The sequence below is a fragment of the Ranitomeya imitator genome, chromosome 5 (assembly GCF_032444005.1).
Source record: "Ranitomeya imitator isolate aRanImi1 chromosome 5, aRanImi1.pri, whole genome shotgun sequence".
Classification (NCBI taxonomy): Eukaryota; Metazoa; Chordata; class Amphibia; order Anura; family Dendrobatidae; genus Ranitomeya; species Ranitomeya imitator.
The window spans coordinates 498,549,266-498,575,883 of record NC_091286.1 but is presented as its reverse complement, the minus strand read 5'-3'; positions in this window follow the sequence as shown (position 1 = coordinate 498,575,883).

Sequence of the window (26,618 nt, the reverse complement as noted above, 5' to 3'; positions counted from 1 at the left end):
TGCTAAGCATGCCAGGATAAGAAGACTTAAGGTACCTTCACACATAACGATATTGTTAACGATATCGTTGCTATTTGTGACGTAGCAACGATATCGTTAATGAAATCGTTCTGTGTGACAGCGACCAACGATCAGGCCCCTGCTGGGAGATCGTTGGTCGCTGAATAAAGTCCAGAACTTTATTTCGTCGCTGGACTCCCTGGAGACATCGCTGGATCGGCGTGTGTGACACCGATCCAGCGATGTCTTCACTGGTAACCAGGGTAAACATCGGGTAACTAAGCGCAGGGCCGCGCTTAGTAACCCGATGTTTACCCTGGTTACCATGCTAAAAGTAAAAAAAAACAAACGCTACATACTTACCTACAGCCGTCTGTCCTCCAGCGCTGTGCTCTGCACTCCTCCTGTACTGGCTGTGAGCCGGAAAGCAGAGCGGTGACGTCACCGCTCTGCTTTCCGGCTCCCAGACAGTACAGGAGGAGAGCAGAGAAGCAGAGCGCAGCGCTGGAGGACAGACAGCGGTAGGTAAGTATGTACTGTTTGTTTTTTTTTACTTTTAGCATGGTAACCAGGGTAAACATCGGGTTACTAAGCGCGGCCCTGCGCTTAGTTACCCGATGTTTACCCTGGTTACCGGCATCGTTGGTCGCTGGAGAGCGGTCTGTGTGACAGCTCTCCAGCGACCAAACAGCGACGCTGCAGCGATCCGGATCGTTGTCGGTATCGCTGCAGCGTCGCTAAATGTGAAGGGGCCTTTAGAGCCGCAATGCTCCTCTGGGAAATATGCAAATTGTCTCTTCAGACAGGAAGAGGACTGGAACTCTAGTGCCACCTATTGGAAGTAGCAATCCTAAAAGTCAATGTCAAAAGTTTCACAAGCCTTGTCACATGACGTAGGATATCTAGCATGTCAATCTCCGCAAGGAGAAACAATACTTCTTGGATATAGAAAATAGAAGAAATACAAGATGACTGTCCATCTTCCTTGGTTTGGAGCTCCATGCATGATCTTGCCTCATGGGGTAAGGATGATTCTGCAAAAGATTAGGAATCATAACAGAACTACATGGGCGGATGTGGTTAATGAACAGAAGAGAGTTGGGACCACAGTCTCAAACATTACCATTCGTAACACACTATGCCGTCATGGATTAAAATCCTGCAGGGTACACAAGGTTCCCCTGCTTACGACGCCATCACATGTCCAGGTCTGTTATAAGTTCACTAACGACCATCTGGATGAGTCAGAGCAGGCATGGGAAAAAGTCATGTGTTCAAATGAGACCAAAATAGAACTTTTTGGTATCTCAGCTTGCCATGTTAGGAGGAAGAAGAAATATGTATACAACCCCAAGAACACCAACCCAACCATGAAGCATGATGTAGGAAACATCAAACTTTGGGGGTGCTTTCCTGAAAAGGGGACAGTAGGATTGCACCATATTGAAGGTAGGATGGATGGGGTTATGTATCTATCGCGAGATTTTTTCCAACAACCTCCTTCCCTCAGTGAGAGCATTGAAGATAGGTCATGGCTGGGTCTTTCAGCCTGACAATGACCCAAAACACACAGCCAAGGCAACTAAGGAGTGGCTCCGTAAGAAGCATTTCAAAGTCCTGGAGTGGCCTACCCAGATTACAGAGCTGAACCCAATAAAAATTTTTGGGAGGGAGCTGAAACTCAATGTTGCCCAATGACAGTCCCAAAAACCTGAAAGATCTGGAGAACAACTGTGTGGAGGAGTGGGCCAAAATCCCTGCTGCAGTGTGTGAAAACTTGGTTAATAACTACAGGAAATGTCTGACCTCTAATTTCAAACAATAGTTTATGCACCAAATATTAGGTTCTGTTTCTCTATTGTATCAAAAACTTATTTCATGCAATAAAATTCAAATTTATTAAGGTATATAAAAATCATACAATGCAATTTTTTTATTTTCTTTTAATATTCTGTCTCTCACAGTTGAAGTGTTCCTACACTAAAAATTACAGACATCTCCCCACTTATTTTCCCCACTGCATGTCCAATGATACAAGAACAAAAATGCTTCACAGCCTAACTAGAAAGGTTTGCAGTATAGGAGATAATAATAATAATAATCTTTATTTTTATATAGCGCTAACATATTACGCAGCGCTTTACAGTTTGCACACATTATCATCGCTGTCCCCGATGGGGCTCACAATCTAAATTCCCTATCAGTATGTCTTTGGAATGTGGGAGGAAACCGGAGTGCCCGGAGGAAACCCACGCAAACACGGAGAGAACATACAAACTCTTTGCAGATGTTGTCCAAGGTGGGATTAGAACCCAGGACTCCAGCGCTGCAAGGCTGCTGTGCTAACCACTGCGCCACCGTGCTGTGATAGTGTAGTTCTAGGAATACTGGTTGTCATGCACGTTTTTCTCTATTTCTTCATCATGTCTGAAGCATGTTCTTTCAAGAGCATAACTATAGAGGTTGATGTAGTTGCAATGGCATCTTAATTCTGGTGTTTTTGTCAAAACAGAGCACTAGGTTAATGTGTTTCGGGGAGCATTACGTTGAGCCTTTATGCTTTCCCATATGAAGTGCCTATTAAATATTAGTTGTCTTTCTACACCAAACAGACATACAGATAGATTTATTTATTTAATATTTATTTATTACGCTTTGCCTATATATTGCTATCTTATTCCACAGTGCTTTACAGACATTTTCATCACTGTCCCCCATTGGGGCTCAGAATCTAAATTCTCTATCAGTATGTCTTTGGAAGGAAACTGGAGAACCCGGAGGAAAGCCACGCAAATACGGGGAGAACATACAAACTCCTTGCAGATGTTGTCCTTGGTGGGATTTGAACCCAGGGCCCCAGAACTGCAAGGCTACAGTGCTAACCACTGCGCCACCGTGCCGCCCTATAGATAGATTGTGCTGCCCAATCGCAGATAAGAACCAGAAGCACACTTTTTAACAAAAACAAGATCAAATATATTTATACTGTGTTACACAACAGATTGAAATCGACAAACCGACAGTCCTCAGTATTTCATCCTTCTATTGGCTAGCTGAAAACATGGCAGAAAACTGCAAGCTTTTGAGATAATTCAGATATCTATCTGGCACAGAAGCATGTAGTCTGAAAAATTAAAATCAGTATTGTACATTTTCTTCCCAGTTTAAAAAACCCCCATCTAGATACATATTTTATATCCAGTATGTTAGGAAAATTGCAGAAAATTAAATTCAACAATTTAATAATACCAAGTAAATCTTGTTTTAATTCTCAGAGATCATTCTGTGCATAATAACCACTGCGCTATACCATCATGTCTGCGGAATTTCCTCATCCATTTATATTCTCTGTGAATAAATGTTAATGTTTGATGAGACAGTGACAATTATTTTAACTACTTTGTTTGCAAAACAATACTCTGTTCTGTTGTAAGCCAAAACTACATATGACTTTTATATTTTTGTCCTACTTCAGGGGGTATTTAATTAAGTCTATCCTGTCTAACATGATCTGATGTCATTGTACAAGGATATGTTCTTTGTTAGCAGAGCTCTTACTTTCAGACTCCTCTGTGTATTTGATACCATGGTAACAGAACAGTAAGCTAAAGCCAATGAGATAATGAGATATTCTCATTGTAATTGTGCTTCATGAGGGCACCGGTTCCCAAGGGTGCTATGTGACAGCCTTACAAGCGCTAATAGAATTTACAAAACACACAAATATTAGTAGGATGCCAATTGCAACAAAAACCATGCAAACACACGTGAAGTGCGGGACGCTTTCTTCTGACTAAATCAAGTCAGGCACATATATGTGTCGCAGGCTATGAAGTATTATTTTAATGAATCAGTATGTCTAAATCATGAAACTTCAAGGAACTTCAGGTTTCAAACTGACTAACCAGACCGTGAGATGCATTATAATTATAGCTGTATGTTATAGGCTGAGATACGCTGTGTGGAAAGCTAAAATGAGGAGGCACATACTCCACTTTATTTATAGAGAAAGGCAGATATATATATATATATATATAATTTTTTTAATAACTATATATACACATATTTACATATTTTGAACTTGTAAGTTAAAAATACACATATAGATACGGAGAAAGGAACGAAGAAAGAAAGAAAGAAATAGAAATAGAAAGAAAGAAAGAAGGCATCACATAAAGATGTGTGCCAACAGATATACAGTGGATATAAGTAGTTTACCCTCCTTTTTATAATTTTAGGGTTTTGTCATGTAAAAAAAATCATACCACAGAGAATCATTTCAGAACTTTATCCACCTTTAATAACACCATAGTACAATTTAGTTTAGAAACAAAATCTTTTCAGGTGGAAGAAGAGTTAAAAACCACAAAACAGAGGACTTAGAAATCCTCCAAAATTATTCAAAAACCACCAGAGAAAAGGCAGAGATGCTTACCTGCCCAGGCCTCCAAACAAATGCACTTTCAGGGTGCAGTGGACCCAATTAAATATGGCGGCAACAGGGGTACAGCAATACCAATGAAACAGCCACTCTCAACCTACCAATCCATGGAGGGGGTGGCTATTTGGTATATTAGTGCACAAAAAATAATAGGTATGCGGCTCTGTTCGCATGCAGGTAATGCAGCGCATCGGGCTTACAGCCTATAAGTGACGAACATACTTTTAGATGAGGCGCGCTGCCCAGTGCTAACCCAAATGCATGCTGTGTGAACAGACGCCACAGTGTACAGAGCCATGTGGGCCCAACTGCACCCTCAAAGATAAATAAAGTTCAAAAACACACACACACATATATATATATGTGAGGTATTAGTTGATATAATGTCCAAAATATGGAAGCTCGCAACCTACGTCACGAGTCCTTACACTTGCGAATCCTATCACTAAACAGTTAAAACCACAAAAAGAGGACTTAGAAATCCTCCAAAATTCAGCTGGAAGAAGAAAAATAAATAACTTAAATAATATGGTTGCATAAATATAAGCCCCCGCAAACTGATACTTTATTGAACTACCCTTTGAATTTATGACAACATTCAGTCTTTTTGGGTGGCAGTCTAACAGCATGGCATATCTAAAATTGGTATTCTTTAACCACTCTTCCTTGCAGCAGCACTCCAAGTCTGTCAGATTGCAAGGGTATCTCCTATGTCCTCAGGTCAACCCACAGATTTTCAATTGGATTCAACTGGATTTAAGTCTGGGCTCTGGCTGTGCCATTCCAAAACACTGATTTTCTTCTGGGGAAGCCATTCATTGGGAGGTACGTTTAACTCCATTATCATGCAAAAAGGTGAAATTCTTTTTCATCTTCAGCTTTTAGTCGAAGCCTGAACGTTTTGATGCAAAATTGACTGATATTGGGAACTGTTCTTGACTAAAACCACAGTTCCAGCTTCTGAACAACAGACTCAAAGCATAATGCTGCCTCCAACAGGCTTCACTTGGGTATGGTGTTCTTTTGGTGATGCACAGCAATGGCTTTGTGCCAAACATACCTTATGGAAGTACAATGAAGAGCAAAAATGTAACAATGTTTTGAACTTTTGACTTTCAGGCTCCATATCTTATTATCCACTTCTGCTTTGAACATGAGACTGCCATCATTTTATAGACAATCGTCTTGGATATCTCATACTTAAATTTAAATTGCAACTATTTAGCATATGATCACTGCATTGTTATTGTGTTGCTCCTAGAAATCAAAATTGTAATTTTTATTATTTTGTTAGTATTTTGTAAATCCATTTTTGGCTTTTAACACTGATTGAATCCCTCTGGGCATGCTCTCTCTCACATTCAAATATGTCAAATATGATACCTTGAGAAAGAGGGGCGGGCCCCTCGAAATGCATCGGGATTGACCCCTGTGAGTGTCCGTCAATACAGGTGACATCACCGCTAAACCACACCCCCCGCTCATTAAGCTACTACACAGTGGCGCCATCGGCCGAGGCTGCCTGCCGTCCATCACAGCTACGAGCGTGCAGGGGATTTTTTATCTACAGGAGGACGCTCCCTCTCTTTTTGTACTGTCAATGTCGTCTTCACCCTCAGTGGCACGGACGGCACCATTGCAACAGAAGCAACTACATCAGGCACGTGTCAGTGAGACTTCGGACACATCAGCCACATTACACAGAGGTATTTCAATACTTTCTTTTTAGTTTCTACCTATGATCTAGCGCAGCATCTTAATTGGGATTGTTTGTGAACACATTCAAATATGACCACATAGGAAAGAAAATATGCGGCACTCACCCCAATTCAGATAAAAATCCGTTACAACATCAGGTAAGCAGGAGGGTGCGGTGTTGGAGCTTGTCCAAGCTCCAACACCGCACCCTCCTGCTTACCTGATGTTGTAACGGATTTTTATCTGTTTATGTTTTCCATTAAAATTCATGCTTTCCACTGCTGAATTGGGGTGAGTGCCACATATTTTCTTTCCTATGTGTATATACGAACTATTGGTTTTCATTTAGTATGCTGAGCACCAATACCCCCTAGCATGCGTGACGCCTAGCGCTCTGGATCCTACATTTTTTGTCCTGGCTTCTGAAAGCGGTATCGCTCTAGTGCCGTCCTGTTCTACAATTCTATGCGGTATAACATTCAAATATGAGTCTACTGCAATTTGATCTCATGTCTCTTCTACATGTGCCAATGTTGGTGCATACTAGTTGACTCACTTACGTATATATACAGTTTTTTCTTCAATTCTACCCACAAATGTTTGATTGGTAGAAGTCTGGGGACTGTGGGGGTCAATCCAGCAAATCTACTTCATTGTCATGGAACCAATCTCGACGTATGCTTCGTGTTGTTGTCCTGTTGGTACACTATGTCATCCTTTTCATACCCATAGTACTTGAGTGTACAAAGTAACTCATCTTGTAGGATACCTACATATAGCTCAGTATTGAGACCATCATCAATCCTGGTCAAGTATCCAATGCTTTTGGCTGTGAAACAACCCCATATCATCAGGCTTACTCCACTGAACTTGGCATGTCCTTCCATTCATCAATCTGTTAGCCCTTTTTTCCCTTGTTTCTTTCAGACCCATTTGCACCTATCAGAGCCTAGTCTATTGACTTTCATTTCATCACTTCCAATCACCCATTTCAAATCTTTAAATGTCCACTTTCTGTACTTGTTTGCAAACTCGAACCAACACTTCTTATGATAATATTAAAGCTGTCGCTTCTTCACCTTTTTTCGGACCACCATTCCAAACTTGTGTAATGTGCGTCACATGGTGCTTGCATCGATGTCTGTGATCTCACTAATATGAACCATACAAACCACCTCCACTGCCATGTTTGAAATGCCAGAACTGATATACCTTGGGATGAGCCAACTTGTTAACTTTGATATTTTGCCTGGATGTCCAACTTTTGGCTTCTGAATGGATGGACAGACTTCAGTTTGTATTCTTCCAACTTGTAATGGCAATCACATGATGCAGTTTGACAATTTCCTGGCCAAGAAACTGCTATTGATGAGCTGGATGATGCTGTTTCTCCATTCTTGGGAAATCATCTTCTTGGCAGCTCCTCAATTCGAACCAATGACCTTTCACTTGGGAATCAACCTAATAATATTAGGGACTATTAGGGAATGTGAGAACAGGTTGTATTTTGTAGTATTCTGGAAGAAAATTATTTTGTACACCACCAGGAGCAAAACAGTAGCAATGCAGTGACATGACAACAATCTGCATAACTAATCATATGCTAAATAGTTGCAAGTCAAATTTATGTATGAGATAGCCAAGATGAATGTCTATAAAATGATAGTCAGCCAGACATATGAAGAATAAAGGGGATTGTTGTCACATGCAGAACACAACCAGTTCTTACCTGTAATTCCTGCAGCTTCCTTACTGTTTCTGTAGGCTATTTAGCAATCACCCAGAATAATTTTCTTCTTGTATTTCCATGAATTTTTGAGGGATAGACAGGTCTAGATAAAGTCATTGTTGTGACAAATTTAATCCACTGCTTGATAATAGCCTTCAAAGTGTTCCATTGTATATCAAATGCCATGTAAATTTTTTGTACCCTTCTCCTGTCTGATAACTTTCAACAATGAGATCCCTTTGCTGTATTGTAAGCCATTTATAGACCATGACTTTTGCCTTAAAATGCAGCTATGGGAAGTTGGGAAATTCTACTAGAACAGCTGTACTTTACTGTACAATATATGGGATTAATGAGAATTGCTGTAAATGATGGCAGCTGTGCTCTGACAATTATTCAACATGAGTTTAAGTGTGATTGGCTAATGCTGAAGTCAACCACATTTCCAATTATAAGAGGGATCTCAGACTTATGCAGCCACATCATTTTAGTTTTCGTCTCAAAATCAATTCATTTTGCTTCTCTTTGTACAGATTATCGATAACATTAAAGATGGAAAAAGTTCTAAATAGAGTCTACTTGTTATGCTTTTTTTATGACAAAAAACTGCCATTTTAACAGGAATAATGTAGACTTTTTATATCCACTGTATCTTTATTTTGAATTTGAACTTTGCTATAAGATTTCAACTAAGAGAATGAGGTTGCCTCCTACAAGATAGCAGCTTGCACCAACACTATTTACAGTGTGTACGGAAAGTAATCAGACCCCTTTAAATTTTTCACTCTTTGATTCATTGCAGCCATTTGGTAAATTCAAAGTAGTTCATTTTTTTCTCATTAATGTACACTCTGCACCCCATCTTGACTGAAAAAAACAGAAATGTAGTAATTTTTGCAAATTTATTAAAAAAGAAAAACTGAAATATCACATGGTCATAAGTATTCAGACCCTTTGCTCCGTATTGAGTAGAGGCACACTTTTGAGCTAGTACAGCCATGAGTCTTCTTGGGAATGATGTAAGAAGTTCTTCAAACCTAGATTTGGGGTTCTTCTGCAATTGCTCCTTGCAGATCCTCTCCAGTTCTGTCAGGTTGGATGGTCAACGTTGATAGACAGCCATTTTCAGTTCTCTCCAGAGATGCTCAATTGGGTTTAGGTCAGGGCTCTGGCTGGGCCAGTCAAGAATGGTCACAGAGTTGTTCTAAAGCCACTCCTTTGTTATTTTAGCTGTCTGCTTAGGGTCATTGTCTTGTTGGAAGGTGAAGCTTTGGCCAAGTCTGAGGTCCAGAGCATTCTGGAGGTTTTCATCCAGGATAGCTCTGTACTTGGCTGCATTCATGTTTCCTTCAATGACAACCAGTTGTCTTGTCTTTGCAGCTGAAAAACACACCCATAGCATGATGCTGCCACCACCATGTTTCACTGTTGGGATTGTATTGGCCAGGTGATGAGCAGTGCCTAGTTTTCACCACACATACCCCTTAGAATTATCACCAAAATAAGGACTATCTTTGTCTCATCAGACCAGAGAATCTTATTTCTCATGGTCTGGGAGTCCTTCATATGTTTTTTAGCAAACTTTATGCGGGCTTTCATATGTCTTGCACTGAGGAGAGGCTTCTGTCGGGCCACTCTGCCATAAAGGCCCAACTGGTGGAGGTCTGCAATGATAGTTGACTTTGTGGATATTCCTCGCTTCCTCCCTGTATGTGGCCATAATCAGTTCTACCTGCCCATAAATTTTAGGCTAAACCCAGGAGAGACATGAGTGTTTAGTTAACTGTAGGATGATAGCCCGAGAGTGGCATATACAGTAGAACAGGGACCATCTGAGGGAGGTCACCTTGCCATGGTTGATGGGGATACATGAAGTGGCTAATTTATGCGCTAAGCACCTTCGTTTTTTGGTTATTACTGTAAGTACATTTTTTGAGTAAAAAAATCTAGATTCAATGTTTTTAATGTTTTTCAGTGTTTTCTCATGGCCTAAACATATGCATAGTACTGATGTGCTTTCTTTTTTCTGTATAATGCAGTCTTGCAGCTTGCATATGTTCACACTTAGGAGGTGCTAGTCAGGTTTCTCTTTATATTTATGTATATATATATATACATATATATATATATATATATATATATATACACAGTGGGGCAAAAAAGTATTTAGTCAGTCAGCAATAGTGCAAGTTCCACCACTTAAAAAGATGAGAGGCGTCTGTAATTTACATCATAGGTAGACCTCAACTATGGTAGACAAACTGAGAAAAAAAAATCCAGAAAATCACATTGTCTGTTTTTTTATCATTTTATTTGCATATTATGGTGGAAAATAAGTATTTGGTCAGAAACAAACAATCAAGATTTCTGGCTCTCACAGACCTGTAACTTCTTCTTTAAGAGTCTCCTCTTTCCTCCACTCATTACCTGTAGTAATGGCACCTGTTTAAACTTGTTATCAGTATAAAAAGACACCTGTGCACACCCTCAAACAGTCTGACTCCAAACTCCAATATGGTGAAGATCAAAGAGCTGTCAAAGGACACCAGAAACAAAATTGTAGCCCTGCACCAGGCTGGTAAGACTGAATCTGCAATAGCCAACCAGCTTGGAGTGAAGAAATCAACAGTGGGAGCAATAATTAGAAAATGGAAGACATACAAGACCACTGATAATCTCCCTCGATCTGGGGCTCCACGCAAAATCCCACCCCGTGGGGTCAGAATGATCACAAGAACGGTGAGCAAAAATCCCAGAACCACGCGGGGGGACCTAGTGAATGAACTGCAGAGAGCTGGGACCAATGTAAGAAGGCCTACCATAAGTAACACACTACGCCACCATGGACTCAGATCCTGCAGTGCCAGACGTGTCCCACTGCTTAAGCCAGTACATGTCTGGGCCCGTCTGAAGTTTGCTAGAGAGCATTTGGATGATCCAGAGAAGTTTTGGGAGAATGTCCTATGGTCTGATGAAACCAAACTGGAACTGTTTGGTAGAAACACAACTTGTCGTGTTTGGAGGAAAAAGAATACTGAGTTGCATCCATCAAACACCATACCTACTGTAAAGCATGGTGGTGGAAACATCATGCTTTGGGGCTGTTTCTCTGCAAAGGGGCCAGGACGACTGATCCGGGTACATGAAAGAATGAATGGGGCCATGTATCGTGAGATTTTGAGTGCAAACCTTCTTCCATCAGCAAGGGCATTGAAGATGAAAGGTGGCTGGGACTTTCAACATGACAATAATCCAAAGCACACCGCCAGGGCAACGAAGGAGTGGCTTCGTCAGAAGCATTTCAAGGTCCTGGAGTGGCCTAGCCAGTCTCCAGATCTCAACCCTATAGAAAACCTTTGGAGGGAGTTGAAAGTCTGTGTTGCCAAGCGAAAAGCCAAAAACATCACTGCTCTAGAGGAGATCTGCATGGAGGAATGGGCCAACATACCAACAACAGTGTGTGGCAACCTTGTGAAGATTTACAGAAAACGTTTGACCTCTGTCATTGCCAACAAAGGATATATTACAAAATATTGAGATGAAATTTTGTTTCTGACCAAATACTTATTTTCCACCATAATATGCAAATAAAATGTTAAAAAAACAGACAATGAGATTTTCTGCATTTTTTTTCTCAGTTTGTCTCCCATAGTTGAGGTCTACCTATGATGTAAATTACAGATGCCTCTCATCTTTTTAAGTGGTGGAACTTGCACTATTGCTGACTGACTAAATACTTTTTTGCCCCACTGTATATATATATATATATATATATATATATATATATATATGGAAAGTCAGACTTTAAGTTCAGCAAAGAGTGCAGTTATTACTGGATAATATACTGTACACAAGGATATGTGTAAGAAACTAGGATATAAGCGATGATACTCATGAAATGACTATGCTAAATATAGGCTCTTATTAATGTTTTGGCAGATTGACACCATTATTATATAAAGCATTCTAATAAAGTAATCTAATGTGCAAAGTCACTCACATAGACTGCAATACATAATGCAGCAATGTGATTTACATGCAGACATTACATCCTTTTATATCTTTTACAGCAGTCTTTAATGTTGAAAGGAGAAAACATCGCTAACAAGATCATTTTGATAAGAACAAATGGTAAATATTTTCAGATGCCGGCATCAATATGATGCTCAGGTTAGTTTGAAGAGTGATAAAAGGAGGTTTAGCAGTGAACTGTTGTGTAAATGTATGTCTAATGATATTAGAAGCGAGCAGTGAAGCTTGATTTTACTTGGATCGACACAAAACTTGCATAAAAGCAATGTCTGACAAACACTCACTTTTTTTCAGTCCCGGCTCCATTGGAATGCTGCTACTTGCTGATGCAGATTGATGTGCCAACCGTAAAAGACTGGGAATGAAAACAAGATCAAGATTTACTTTAATCTCAGCTATGTGGCTAAAATAATCAAGATCTATGATAAAGTAATGCTGCAGAAACGTTACAATATGCATAGTCACACGTGTTGTATTATAATGTACACATGTGAGCCTAACTATTTAGCAAACAAATGTACTTACTGTGTAGAAATCCTGTGGTTTAGCATAGACAGGCACAAGGGGATAGTTGCCCTGAGCATAACATTTTATGGGGTGCAAAATTTCACCTCCTGATCACTTCTCCATGCTGCTCACATTGTGAAGTTATTGGTTTTAGGAAGTGTGCAGTAAGTGCCTGCCTGGAGCTCTTTGTGCAGTGTGCAACAGGTGAGATGAATGTGACGCTGAGTTACTCTCACAGACAAGCCTTGAGTCGGGATAATCGAGGAGTCTGAGATCAATAGCCAGGAGGGTATGTCATAATCAGAGGGAAGAGATAAAGTCGTAGTCAGGTAACGGTCCAAGGTCAAAATACCAGGAGGATAGCGAATCAGAACAAAGGGGTTAAACAGACGGATGGTCAGAACAAGGTCCAAGGTCAGGCCTCGATACATCAACAAGCAAAAATGCAAGGCACAGAGTAAACCAACCACACCTAGCTGAAGTTACTGCTCACAGCTATCTGGGACTGCCAAGTAAGTTAAATAGCTGAGCAATTATGGGAACTGGGAGCACCTGACAAGAGCTCAGCACCTCCCAGTCTCAGATTGCACAGTCAAGCTATCAATAAAAACAAAGAAAGTTCTGCATGCCCCTGCACCAGACTGGATGACGGAGCTATCAATCGCTGCACAGACAACTCAGCATTGAGGTGTGAAATTGTTGCAATAAGATTGTCATTAGCTGCTGCACTTTGCACAAGTAGAGATTGAAATGACAAATATTAGTCGAGTAAGTGAGTTTTGTCATTTCAGTCACAGCCTATGCAGTATTTAGATTAACCAAATAACAAGACTGGCCTATATTGGCCGCAATTCCATCATCATCATCATCATCATCATCATCATCAATAGTATTCAAAAAAGAAAGGAAGCAAAAAGCAGCTATAGATAAAAAAAGTATACTTTATTAAATTCAGACAAAAAATAGATTTTTATAAAAATTCATATAAACGGGGAAGAGTGACATAGAGGCCCCACTCCTGAGGGCAGCAGTGAGAAATATTCCAATAGTACAGTTACTTGCATTTATGGGAGACTTAAACCTATAGGGCAATATATTCCCATGTGGGATATCCTTTAACCCCTTTACCTCCAAGGGTGGTTTGCACGTTAATGACCAGGCCAATTTTTACAATTCTGACCACTGTCCCTTTATGAGGTTATAACTCCGAAACGCTTCAACGGATTTTAGCGATTCTGAGACTGTTTTCTTGTAACATATTGTACTTCATGATAGTGCTAAAATTTCTTCGATATAACTTGCGTTTATTTGTGAAAAAAACGGAAATTTGGCGAAAATTTTGAAAATTTCACAATTTTCCAACTTTGAATTTTTATTCTCTTAAACCAGAGAGTTATGTGACACAATATAGTTAATAAATAACATTTCCCACATGTCTACTTTACATCAGCACAATTTTTTAAACAAACTTTTTTTCTTCAAGGAAGTTATAAGGGTTAAAATTTGACCAGCAATTTCTCATTTTTACAACCAAATTTACAAAACCATTTTTTTTAGGGACCACCTCACATTTGAAGTCATTTTGAGGGGTCTATATGGCAGAAAATACCCAAAAGCGACACCATTCTAAAAACAGCACCCCTCAAGGTGCTCAAAACCACATTCAAGAAGTTTATTAACCCTTCAGGTGATTCACAGCAGCAGAAGCAACATGGAAGGAAAAAATTAACATTTTACTTTTTAGTCACAAAAATGATCTTTCAGCAATAATCTTTTTAATTTCCCAAGGGTAAAAAGAGAAAATGGACCTCAAAAGTTGTTGTCCAATTTATCCTGAACATGCTGATACCCCACATGTGAGGGGGAACCACTTTTTGGGCGCATGGCAGGGCTCAGAAGGAATGGAGCGCCGTTTTACTTTTTCAAGCTAAATTTGGCTGGAATTGAGATCGGACGCCATGTCGCGTTTGGCAAGCCCCTGATGTGCCTAAACAGTGGAAACCCACCACAAGTGACCCTATTTTGGAAACTAGACCCCCTAAGGAACTTATCTAGATGTGTCATGAGCACTTTTATCCCCCAAGTGCTTCACGAAAGTTTATAACACCCGGGCGTAAAAAAAAAAAATTCCTATTTTTTCCACAAACATGATTGTTTAGTCCCCAATTTTTTATTTTCTCAAGGGTAAAAGGAGAAATTGGACCCCAAAACTTGTTGTCCAATTTGTCCTGAGTACGCTGATACCCCATATGTGGGGGGAACCACTGTTTGGGCGCATGGCAGGGCTCAGAAGGAAAGGAGCGCCGTTTGACTTTTTCAAGCTAAATTTGGCTGGAATTGAGATTGGACGCCATGTCGCGTTTGGCGAGCCCCTGATGTGCCTAAACAGTGGAAACCCCCCACAAGTGACCCCATTTTGGAAATTAGACCCTCTAAGGAACTTATCTAGGTGTGTGGTGAGAATTTTGAACCCCCACGTGCTTCACTAAAGTTTATAATGCATAGGCGTGAAAATAAAAAATCCTATTTTTTCCCACAAAAATGATATTTTAGTCCCCAATTTTTAATTTTCCCAAGGGTACCAGGAGAAATTGGACCCCAAAAGTTGTTGTGCAATTTGTCCTGAGTACTCTGATACCCCATATGTGGGGAGGAACTACTGTTTGGGCACACATTGGGGCTCGAAAGGGAAGTAGTGATGTTTTGGAATGCAGACTTTGATGGAATGTTCTGCTGGCATCATGTTCCATTTGCAGAGCCCCTGATGTGACTAAACAGTAGAAACCCCCCACAAGTGACCCCATTTTGGAAACTGTACCCCCTAAGGAACTTATCTAGGTGTGTGGTGAGAATTTTGAACCCCCATGTGCTTCACTAAAGTTTGTAATGCCCAGGCGTGAAAATAAAAAATCCTATTTTTTCCCACAAAAATGATATTTTAGTCCCCAATTTTTAATTTTCCCAAGGGTACCAGGAGAAATTGGACCCCAAAAGTTGTTGTCCAATTTGTCCTGAGTATGCTTATACCCCATATGTGGGGAGGAACTACTGTTTGGGCACACGTTGGGGCTCGAAAGGGAAGTAGTGACGTTTTGGAATGCAGACTTTGATGGAATGTTCTGCTGGCATCATGTTCCATTTGCAGAGCCCCTGATGTGACTAAACAGTAGAAACCCCCCACAAGTGACCCCATTTTGGAAACTGTACCCCCTAAGGAACTTATCTAGGTGTGTGGTGAGAATTTTGAACCCCCATGTGCTTCACTAAAGTTTATAATGCCCAGGCGTGAAAATAAAAAATCCTATTTTTTTCCACAAAAATGATATTTTAGTCCCCAATTTTTAATTTTCCCAAAGGTAACAGGAGAAATTGGACATCAAAAGTTGTTGTCCAAATTTTCCTGATTACGCTGGTACGCCATATGTGGGAAAAAACTGTTTAGGCACACGTTGGGGCTCGAAAGGGAAGTAGTGACGTTTTGGAATGCAGGCTTTGATGAAATGGTCTGCGGTCGTCATGTTCCGTTTGCAGAGCCCCTGATGTGCCTAAACAGTAAAAAAAAAAACACAAGTGACATCATTTTGGAACCTAGACCTCCCCCCCCAGGAACTTATCTAGATGTGCCCCCTTTTTGGAACTAATGTACGCTTTCTTGTAAAGTAAATTAGTAGTGCATGGAGGTGTGGTACAATTTGAAGCAATCCTTCATACACAGGCCAAGTTTTTCGGGGCAGGTGTCGCATTGATAAATGGTGTCCTTGCGTATTCCCCTTTTGTAACACACTCGGCACCTTTTTTGCGGCTTACCTTTTCTGCCGGTTGGCGGGACCACCCCCGGAAAATGCTGGCCTGGTACGATACGAGCACCTTCAGTTCCGGAAGTACTGGGCCCTCTCCTTCCGGAGTACCAAATATCAGGGCCTTAACCACTACCTCCTGGAACTGAAGGTACGACGTATCGGTGTGGCGTGCACATCGTAACAGCAGGAAAGCATTGAGCATTGCCATTTGTACAATGTGCACGGCCAGCTTTTTGTACCACACCTTGGCCTTTCTAAAAGCACTGTATGGTTGGAGGAGTTGATCAGAGAGATCAATCCCCCCCCATGCTTTTGTTGTAGCCCAGTACACAGTCCGGTTTGCAGACCTGTGTAGAGGTACCCCGTACAGTGCTGAGGGCTCTGCCATCACCATGTATGGTGGTCAAGAGAAGGACATCCCTCTTGTCCTTGTACTTGACCACCAGCAGGTGGTCGCTACACTGGGCCTTGCTCTCACCTTTTCTGAGCATCTGCCCAAGTAGCGTCTTTGGGAGGCCTCTCTGATTTTTGCGGACAGTACTGCAGGCTGCGGTACCTCGCGCAGAGAGGGATCTGTAGAGTGGGATGCTGGTATAAAAGTTATCAGTATAGAGGTGATAACCTTTATCCAGCAGTGGGTGCACCAAATCCCACACGATCTTCCCACTCACTCCAAGGACAGGAGGACACTCAGGGAGTTCAATCCTGCTGTCCTTCCCTTCATACACTCTAAACCTGTGGATGTACCCTGAGGCACTCTCACACAGCTTGTAGAGTTTGATTCCGTACCTGGCCCTTTTGTTGGGCAGGTATTGACGGAATCCGAGCCGCCCCTTAAAATGGACCAAGGACTCATCCACGCAGATGTCCCTTTTGGGCACGTACACTTCAGAAAACTTTTTGTTGAAGTGTTCGATGACCGGCCGAACTTTGAACAGACGGTCAAAGTTGGGGTCATCTCGTGCGGGACACTGTGCATTATCGGAATAATGCAGGAATTTATGGATGGCCTCAAAACGTTTCCGAACCATGGCCATTCGGAACACTGGAGTGTTATATAAAACATCTACACGCCAATATTGCCGCATTTCTGGCTTCTTCACGATCCCCATGTGGAGGACCAGGCCCCAAAACTGCATCATTTCAACTGCGTCTACAGGAGACCAGTTGGAAAATGATGTACCGGGGTTTTGCTTCAAAAATTTACGAGCATACAAATTAGTTTGCTCCACCATGAGGTTAATAAAATCCTCAGAGAAAAGTCTGTTTCTGTGAGGCCCGTGGTGTCAAACTTGCTTCCTGATTCTGCCACAAAATCAGGAATCAGTGGCTCTTAATTTTCGGGGGGCGAGGCCCATGTGGGTTCCGCAGTGGGGAGCGCTGGTTCAGGAGTGGTGGGGGCTGCCTCATCTTCTATCCTGGGGCATCTGCGTGGCGGTTCCACAGGACCCGAGGAGGAAGATGAGGAGGAAGAGGAGGAGGAGGAGGAAGAAGAATCAGAAAAGTAAAGAAAAGTGGGATCCTCTCCATCGCTATCAGTGTCGGAGGCAAGGAAAGCATATGCCTCCTCCAATGAATAGCGCTGTTGGGACGAACGGGACGAGCGGGACATTTTTGTGTGAATATGGTGATTGGGTGCACTTTATTGATAACTGTATGTGTATGTGTGGGGGGATAGTGATTTGTGCAAACTTATCTGAAAAGAAAATGCTAAAAGGAGAAGAAAAACCTGTAAAAAGAAAAGTCTAAAACAGCAGGCCCTAGCTCTGATAAGTGAACTTGCGTTACTTATCAAAATTCGGGATTCCCTCTCGAGGAGTCATTTCATTAGGCCTACAACGAAATTGGGCAGAGGATGCACTCTTAGAGGTATGCATCCATGTGGGGACTGTAATGTTTGCTCATTGGTAAACAGGGACTCCTGTTTTACCAACCCTCGAGATGGTACCGAATATACTATCAGAGACTATATCAACTGTAAAACATCTAATTTGATTTATGCTATAGTATGTTCTTGCCCCAAAATCTTTGTGGGACAGACTTCACAGGAACTTCGCAAAAGAATACAACAGCATATTTCTAACATTAATTGTGCCAAACAAGACATGTCTAAGGGCAAAATGATCTCCACAGTAGCCATGCATTTTCTGCAGGTCCATTCCAGCAATACCCGGGATTTACGGGTTATGGGTCTGCAAAAAATTTCTCCAAACTTTCGCAAAAGGGATCGACAAGGGGAATTACTTAGATTAGAGGCCCGCTGGATATACCAGCTGGGATCAGTTTCACCAGGGGGCCTCAATGAAGACCTTCTCTATACAGGATTCCTTTTGCCATAAAAGGACTGAGACAGGACTCACCCATGGGAGTGGGAAGTTTTTGAACTCCTATTTAGGTAGACTACATACATATACCTAGAGAGAAGTATATTCTATCAGAGGTACTAGTTAGTCCATTTGATACCAAGTAGTTGGTCATTACTTTTATAGACCAGGGTCACATCTTAGTATCTACCTCTCTATAGATTAGCATGGCAGTCTGGTATATCTTTTTGGAGGTGGTTACATTAGTACTGATATCTAGACACCATTATGTTTTTATGTTCTTTTGCCCTGGCTTTGATAGATAGCGTGATATATTCAAAACACTCTAAAGGAACATATTGGTGCCTGGGCAGATATTTGGAGGCAGGGGTCTGTACTTGTGCAGTGGGGTTGTGGAGATCAGCTCGACAACTCAAAATGTCTAATAGAGTACAGTGTTACGGGCGTATTTATCCGGACGTGGCAGGGTTCATCTTCAGCTGCCAGATGGGAAAGGGCACTCGGAATGTCTCATTTGGGGCACTGGCGTACGTGAGATCATTTAGGGATGGATATCCCAACATCTGTGTGAGGTAACTAATGATATTTCGTAGGTGTTTATATATTCGGCCAGCTAGGCCCATCCTAGCGGTAGCTTGAGAGATGATGGGGGTTATCCAACAGCATGATGCATGAAGGGCACACATATAGAAGGTTGCCCAACTTATAGATTAGAATAGTATCGGTGGTTATACCTCTTCTTCTATATGGTAATTTAATATTCTTTCTAGGGCACAGAGACATAAACGCCGCAATTAGGGCACCACAGTGCTCCAGTAATAGATGAGCGTGGTATATCCAGAATGCTCAATAGAACAGAGCGGCGCAAGCGTAAACATGCAGAGATAGAGGTCTCAGCCTTGCAAACTAGAGTGGCCCTATAGAATGCCTATCAGGATGCGGCACTAGCATACATAGGCATAGGACGCGGTCGCGCTCGGCTTTTCTCGGATAGATAGGGGCGGGAGTTCAGGACATTGAGCAGGGGGCACGGGCACATGCGCGTTTAGGTGTCCCAGCACTTACAAGGGAGCGGAGCGATTGTGCGCATGCGTGGGGGAGCGGTTACACACTCCACTAGTGACGTCGACCCCAGTGTACTTTGGAGTCGGCGGGGGTTGCCTAGCAGCAAGATGCCATTGGGTACAGGTAAACATAGCAGGCTAACTAGCACGTGCAGTCACAGCGCCAGCATAGATACAGGGGGGTGGCTCCCTCTGTAGATACAGACGTAGTTTACTGCGCAGGCGCACTAGCAGATTGAGGTATACCACGCAAGCGCGTTAGGAGATTTAATCATTGGGCCGGCGTCTTGTCTCCATGACGCTGGGTAACTGGGAGGATCTCCTTCAACTGTGATCGTACTAACCGGCAATGGAAAATACGGCAGATAGGAGAGGGAGGCTCATGCTTGGTTTATGGATTGGACACATGCCGACCCAGGTAACAAACCAGTACTGGTTTTGCATATCCCCACTAGGACTTCTGGACTGTTAGATTGGCCAGAGCTTTCCGGACACAGGTGCCGGCATTCACTGGCCAATGAGTAAGTGCACTTACACTATAAATGTCGGACACAGCTAGAGGACTATCACTTCCCCTGACGAAGCCACCAAGAGTGGCGATACGCGTAGGGAGTACGCAGACCCCATCTCCTAGTGAGTATTTATATCATGACTGCGGTTTTGTGTATTTGGTAGTGCCAGTGGAGCCTGGGCCTGGCGTTGTGGGGGACTATTCACACATATATTATGGAAATGGTGGAATGTCTGATATATTTATACTAGGCATTGTATTTATTGCATAGTACCTACTTCTATATTGCATATATGACTAAATTATAGTTCTGTATGTTGATATTTCTTTATCCATGTTCATCTTTATAGTGTAACTGTAATTATAACAGTCTCTGGACACCATTTCCGTATATTAGTGCACAACGCCGGGACCAGGCCATCGGGCACGTGCCAGCATCTTATCATATTTTCATTTTGCATGTCACTCACAGAGACATATTGTAGGACTATTTCTCCTTAGGGGTCTGGTTTCTATCATGTCCTCATATCCAGAGGACATTGATTTAGTGTGTGTAGGCATATGTTTTATGCTGTTTTTAAGTATGTTTTAACATGTAGCACTGTTTGTTGGTCTCAATAAAATTTGATATTGATTAGTAGAGTTGAGCGACCTTGACCTTTTTAGAGTCGAGCCGGGTTTTGCGAAACCCGACTATGTCCAAAGTCGGGTCGAGTGAAATCGGCCGATTATGACGTAAAGTCGGGATCGACCGAAACACGAAACCCAATGCAAGTCAATGGGGCAGCATAGTCGGCAGTGAGTGGGGGCCAGGAAAACACCTAGAGTGCCCATTTTAATGTCAAAACCATCCATTCTTCTTAATGAAGCTTGTCAAGCGTAATTTACCTTATAATAATTGGAAGGCATTTGAAATTGGGGGTCATTTGGCTAAAGTTGTGGGGGGTAGGGCTGGTTCAAGTAATTAGTGGGCCCAGGAAATCTGGACCACGTCACGGCAGTGGAGCAGGGAGAGGTAAGTATTTCAACTTTGCAAGTGCTGTGAACCTGAGCAAGCAGGGGGGGCCCACTCGTTGGCATTGGCACTGGCACAGGGCCCCTCAAAGTACAGCGGTGTGTTTGCACGGCGGGGGCGCCTCCCACCGGCAGCAACACTTTTGCGTACTATGAGAGGCCCTGTGCCAGTGACGTCGCCAACTAGTATTCCTCCCCCCACCTGATGAAGGAACCTGCACTTTCATCTGCACCTTCCTCTTTGTCCCCGTGTAAGGTGGTATGGTATGCGGGAAGAGCAACCTGACTTTCAGCAGGGTCACAATGTTGTTGTGTAGCGTGCACGGGGAATGTTGCGTTATGGGTCAATGTACCAGCAGACTCATCTATCACTGGCTGGGCAATGGGCACGATGAAGTGGAAACACAGATATAGGCCCAAAGAAGAAAGTGGGCTAAATGCAGTTCAAAATTGGTAACACAGGAATAACCAGGGGGCATTGCAGTGGAGGACAACTGGAATGAGAGGCTGACACAGAGAGTAGGGCCAAATCAGTAAGTAGTCGAAATGCAGTTCAAAATTGGCAACCGTAGTAAACAGGCGGCACAGCTTTGTTCAGTGGAGGAGAACAGCAAGGAGTGGCAGACACCGATAGTAGGCCCCAAACCAACTAGTACGCCAAATGCAGTTGTTCCATTTAACCACAATTTAATGAGAGCCTGAAGATAGAAGCTCAGGAAAGGCAACCTGGGGAACACCTTGGAGTGTAACACACCATCTCTCTCCACCCCATACCCATTTTGTATGGCCTAATGCAGTGTACTTTTCTACAACTACTAAACGAGAGTCGGAAGACCGAAGCAATGGCAAGGAAACCTGGGGAACACCTTAGAGTGTAACACACCCTCTCTCTACACCCCATACCCAATTTGAAGGTCTAATGCAGTGTAGTTTCCAAGAACTACTAAACGAGAGCCGGAAGATCGAAGCTCAGGAAAGGCAACCTGGGGAACACCTTGGAGTGTAACACACCCTCTCGCTACACCCCATACCCAATTTGAAGGCCTAATGCAGCGTAGTTTCCAACAACTACTAAACGAGAGCCGGAAGATCGAAGCTCAGGAAAGGCAACCTGGGGAACACCTTGGAGTGTAACAAACCCTCTCTCTACACCCCATACCCAATTTGTAGGCCTAATGCAGCGTAGTTTCCGACAACTACTAAACGAGAGCCGGAATATCGAAGCTCAGGAAAGGCAACCTGGGGAACACCTTGGAGTGTAACACACCCTCTCTCTACACCCCATACCCAATTTGAAGGCCTAATGCAGTGTAGTTTCCAACAACTACTAAACGAGAGCCGGAATATCGAAGCTCAGGAAAGGCAACCTGGGGAACACCTTGGAGTGTAACACACCCTCTCTCTACACCCCATACCCAATTTGAAGGCCTAATGCAGTGTAGTTTCCAAGAACTACTAAACGAGAGCCGGAAGATCGAAGCTCAGGAAAGGCAACCTGGGGAACACCTTGGAGTGTAACACAACGTCTCTCTACACGACGGAAGGGCTGATTCTTAGGAAGGAAGGCTGTTGGAAATAAGCATTGCGCGTCCGAGGGTGATTAGATTCTTATTAGGTATATACTCACCCTCGGACGCGCCCTGCTTCTTTATTTGGAATGAATGTTTATTTGCAATGTGGTGTTGACTTTCTCTATTATTTTGGTAATTAATGATTTTATTATTTTCATTATTTTGCATCTTCTCGGCAATAATATAAAGAAGACGCGACAGGACAACACTCGGTGGATGCCATATGTGTGTTTTCAATTTAAAAAAACTTTCAGTTAACTACTTGCAGGAGAAAGTAATTGTAGCTGGTGGCCATTTTTAGTACTGTACCAGATTTTAGTTGTGTGTTTGTTTTTAATGTTAAAATGTCTGCATTTGATATCTCACCAGTATTTTCTTTTTTATAAGCAAAATACTTATTTTTATATTTTCTGATGTTGGTTCCAGGGGTACACGGCCAGCAGTGCCCTGGTCAGTGTAGTAGTAGTTGAAAGAATGGACCGCAGACAGGCATCGAAGGCCTAAAATAAAAACACATGGCTGTAGGCAATTTTAAATTGGTTCCAGGGGTACACGGACAGCAGTGGTGTGGTCAGTGGAGGCCTAGTGGAAGGAGTGACCGCAGACAGGCATCGAAGGCCTAAAATAATAACACATGGCTGTAGGCAATTTTAAATTGGTTCCAGGGGTACACGGGCAGCAGTGACCTGGTCAGTGTAGTAGTAGTTGAAAGAATGGACCGCAGACAGGCATCGAAGGCCTAAAATAAAAAAATTGGGCTGGCTGTAGGCAATTTTAAATTGGTTCCAGGGGTACACGGGCAGCAGTGGTGTGGTCAGTGGAGGCCTAGTGGAAGGAGTGACCGCAGACAGGCATCGAAGGCCTAAAATAATAACACATGGCTGTAGGCAATTTTAAATTGGTTCCAGGGGTACACGGACAGCAGTGGTGTGGTCAGTGGAGGCCTAGTGGAAGGAGTGACCGCAGACAGGCATCGAAGGCCTAAAATAATAACACATGGCTGTAGGCAATTTTAAATTGGTTCCAGGGGTAGACGGGCAGCAGTGACCTGGTCAGTGTAGTAGTAGTTGAAAGAATGGACCGCAGACAGGCATCGAAGGCCTAAAATAAAAAAATTGGGCTGGCTGTAGGCAATTTTAAATTGGTTCCAGGGGTACACGGGCAGCAGTGACCTGGTCAGTGTAGTAGTAGTTGAAAGAATGGACCGCAGACAGGCATCGAAGGCCTAAAATAAAAAAATTGGGCTGGCTGTAGGCAATTTTAAATTGGTTCCAGGGGTACACGGGCAGCAGTGGTGTGGTCAGTGGAGGCCTAGTGGAAGGAGTGACCGCAGACAGGCATCGAAGGCCTAAAATAATAACACATGGCTGTAGGCAATTTTAAATTGGTTCCAGGGGTACACGGGCAGCAGTGACCTGGTCAGTGTAGTAGTAGTTGAAAGAATGGACCGCAGACAGGCATCGAAGGCCTAAAATAAAAAAATTGGGCTGGCTGTAGGCAATTTTAAATTGGTTCCAGGGGTACACGGGCAGCAGTGGTGTGGTCAGTGGAGGCCTAGTGGAAGGAGTGACCGCAGACAGGCATCGAAGGCCTAAAATAATAACACATGGCTGTAGGCAATTTTAAATTGGTTCCAGGGGTACACGGGCAGCAGTGACCTGGTCAGTGTAGTAGTAGTTGAAAGAATGGACCGCAGACAGGCATCGAAGGCCTAAAATAAAAAAATTGGGCTGGCTGTAGGCAATTTTAAATTGGTTCCAGGGGTACACGGACAGCAGTGGTGTGGTCAGTGGAGGCCTAGTGGAAGGAGTGACCGCAGACAGGCTTCCAAGGCCTAACATAACAAACTTGGGCTGGCTGTAGGCACTTTTAAATTGGTTCCAGGGGTACACGGGCAGCAGTGGTCTGGTCAGTGGAAGTCTAGTGGAAGGAGTGACCGCAGACAGGCTTCCAAGGCCTAACATAACAAAATTGGGCTGGCTGTAGGCACTTTAAATTGGTTCCAGGGGTACATGGGCAGCAGTGTATGGTCAGTGGAAGTCTAGTGGAAGGAGTGACGGCAGACAGTCTTCGAAGGCCTAACATAACAAAATTGGGCTGACTGTAGGCACTTTTAAATTGGTTCCAGGGTAACACGGCCAGCAGTGGCCTGGTCAGTGTAGTAGTTGTAGAAAGAAGGGACCGCAGACAGGCTTCGAAGGCCTAACATAACAAAAATGTCAAAACAATGGTATTGTCAGTGCCAGGCATTGAAGGATGTCAGCGCCTAGACTACACATTGGTGAAGCTGTGAGAGATAATTTTGCTAGTGGTAGAGCACTGTTTGAGCTGGGGGGGGGAACTGTCTTGTGGCCGGCGTTACAGGCACAGGGCCCCTCATATTACAACGGTGTGTCTGACGTTGGGTGCGCACCACCACCGCCAGAGACACTTTATTGTACTATGAGGGACCCAGTGGCAGTGCCGTCGACCAAAAGCGGCCACACCCACCTCTTCAGACAAACAGCACTCTCAAGGGTCCAAGCGCAAAGTGGCGATAGCACGGCCCCGTGTGGGGAGTTTGGCCATTTCGTGAGGTGGAAACATGTCGTATGCTGGACAATCAGGTGAAGAAAATTACGAGATTGGAAAAGTCATTCAGAATAGTCCACAGGCAAGACCTTTTCATAGGAAAGCTAGGTGTCAGCCGGGCAGGGTGGGGCAAAAGATTTTGAAATCCAGTTGTGGTTCATTTTAATGAAGGTTAGATCATCTACATTTTGGGTAGCCAGACGAGTCCTTTTTTCTGTTAGTATTGAACCTGCAGCACTGAATACTCTTTCTGATAGGACACTAGCTGCCGGGCAAGCAAGCTCCTGCAATGCATATTCTGCCAATTCTGGCCAGGTGTCTAATTTGGATGCCCAGTAATCAAATGGGAATGACGGTTGAGGGAGAACGTCGATAAGGGATGAAAAATAGTTTGTAACCATACTGGACAAATGTTGTCTCCTGTCACTTTGAATTGATGCTGCAGTACCTGTCCTGTCTGCGGTCATAGAAAAATCACTCCACAACCTGGTCAGAAAACCCCTCTGGCCAACGCCACTTCTGATTTCTGCCCCTCTAACACCTCTGGTCTGCTGGCCCCTGGAGCTCGTGTGAGAACGATCACGGGCGCTGTGTGCAGGGAATGCCAGAAGCAAACGGTCAACAAGAGTTGATTGTTTTGTTGCTAATATTAGTTCCAAGTTCTCATGTGGCATAATATTTTGCAATTTGCCTTTATAGCGAGGATCAAGGAGGCAGGCCAACCAGTAATCGTCATCGTTCATCATTTTTGTAATGCGTGTGTCCCTTTTGAGGATACGCAAGGCATAATCCGCCATGTGGGCCAAAGTTCCCGTTGTCAAATCTGCGGTTGTGCTTGGTTGAGGGGCAGTTGCAGGCAAATCTACGTCACTTGTGTCCCTCAAAAAACCAGAACCCGGCCTTGCCACGCCACCAATTTCCCGTGCCCCCGGGAAAGCTTCCTCATTAAAAATATACTCATCCCCATCATCCTCCTCATCCTCCACCTCCTCTTCGCCCGGTACCTCGTCATGTACACTGCCCTGACCAGACAATCGCTGACTGTCATCAAGGCTTTCCTCTTCCTCTGGTGCAGACGCCTGATCCTTTATGTGCGTCAAACTTTGCATCAGCAGACGCATTAGGGGGATGCTCATGCTTATTATGGCGTTGTCTGCACTAACCAGCCGTGTGCATTCCTCAAAACACTGAAGGACTTGACACATGTCTTGAATCTTCGACCACTGCACACCTGACAACTCCATGTCTGCCATCCTACTGCCTGCCCGTGTATGTGTATCCTCCCACAAAAACATAACAGCCCGCCTCTGTTCGCACAGTCTCTGAAGCATGTGCAGTGTTGAGTTCCACCTTGTT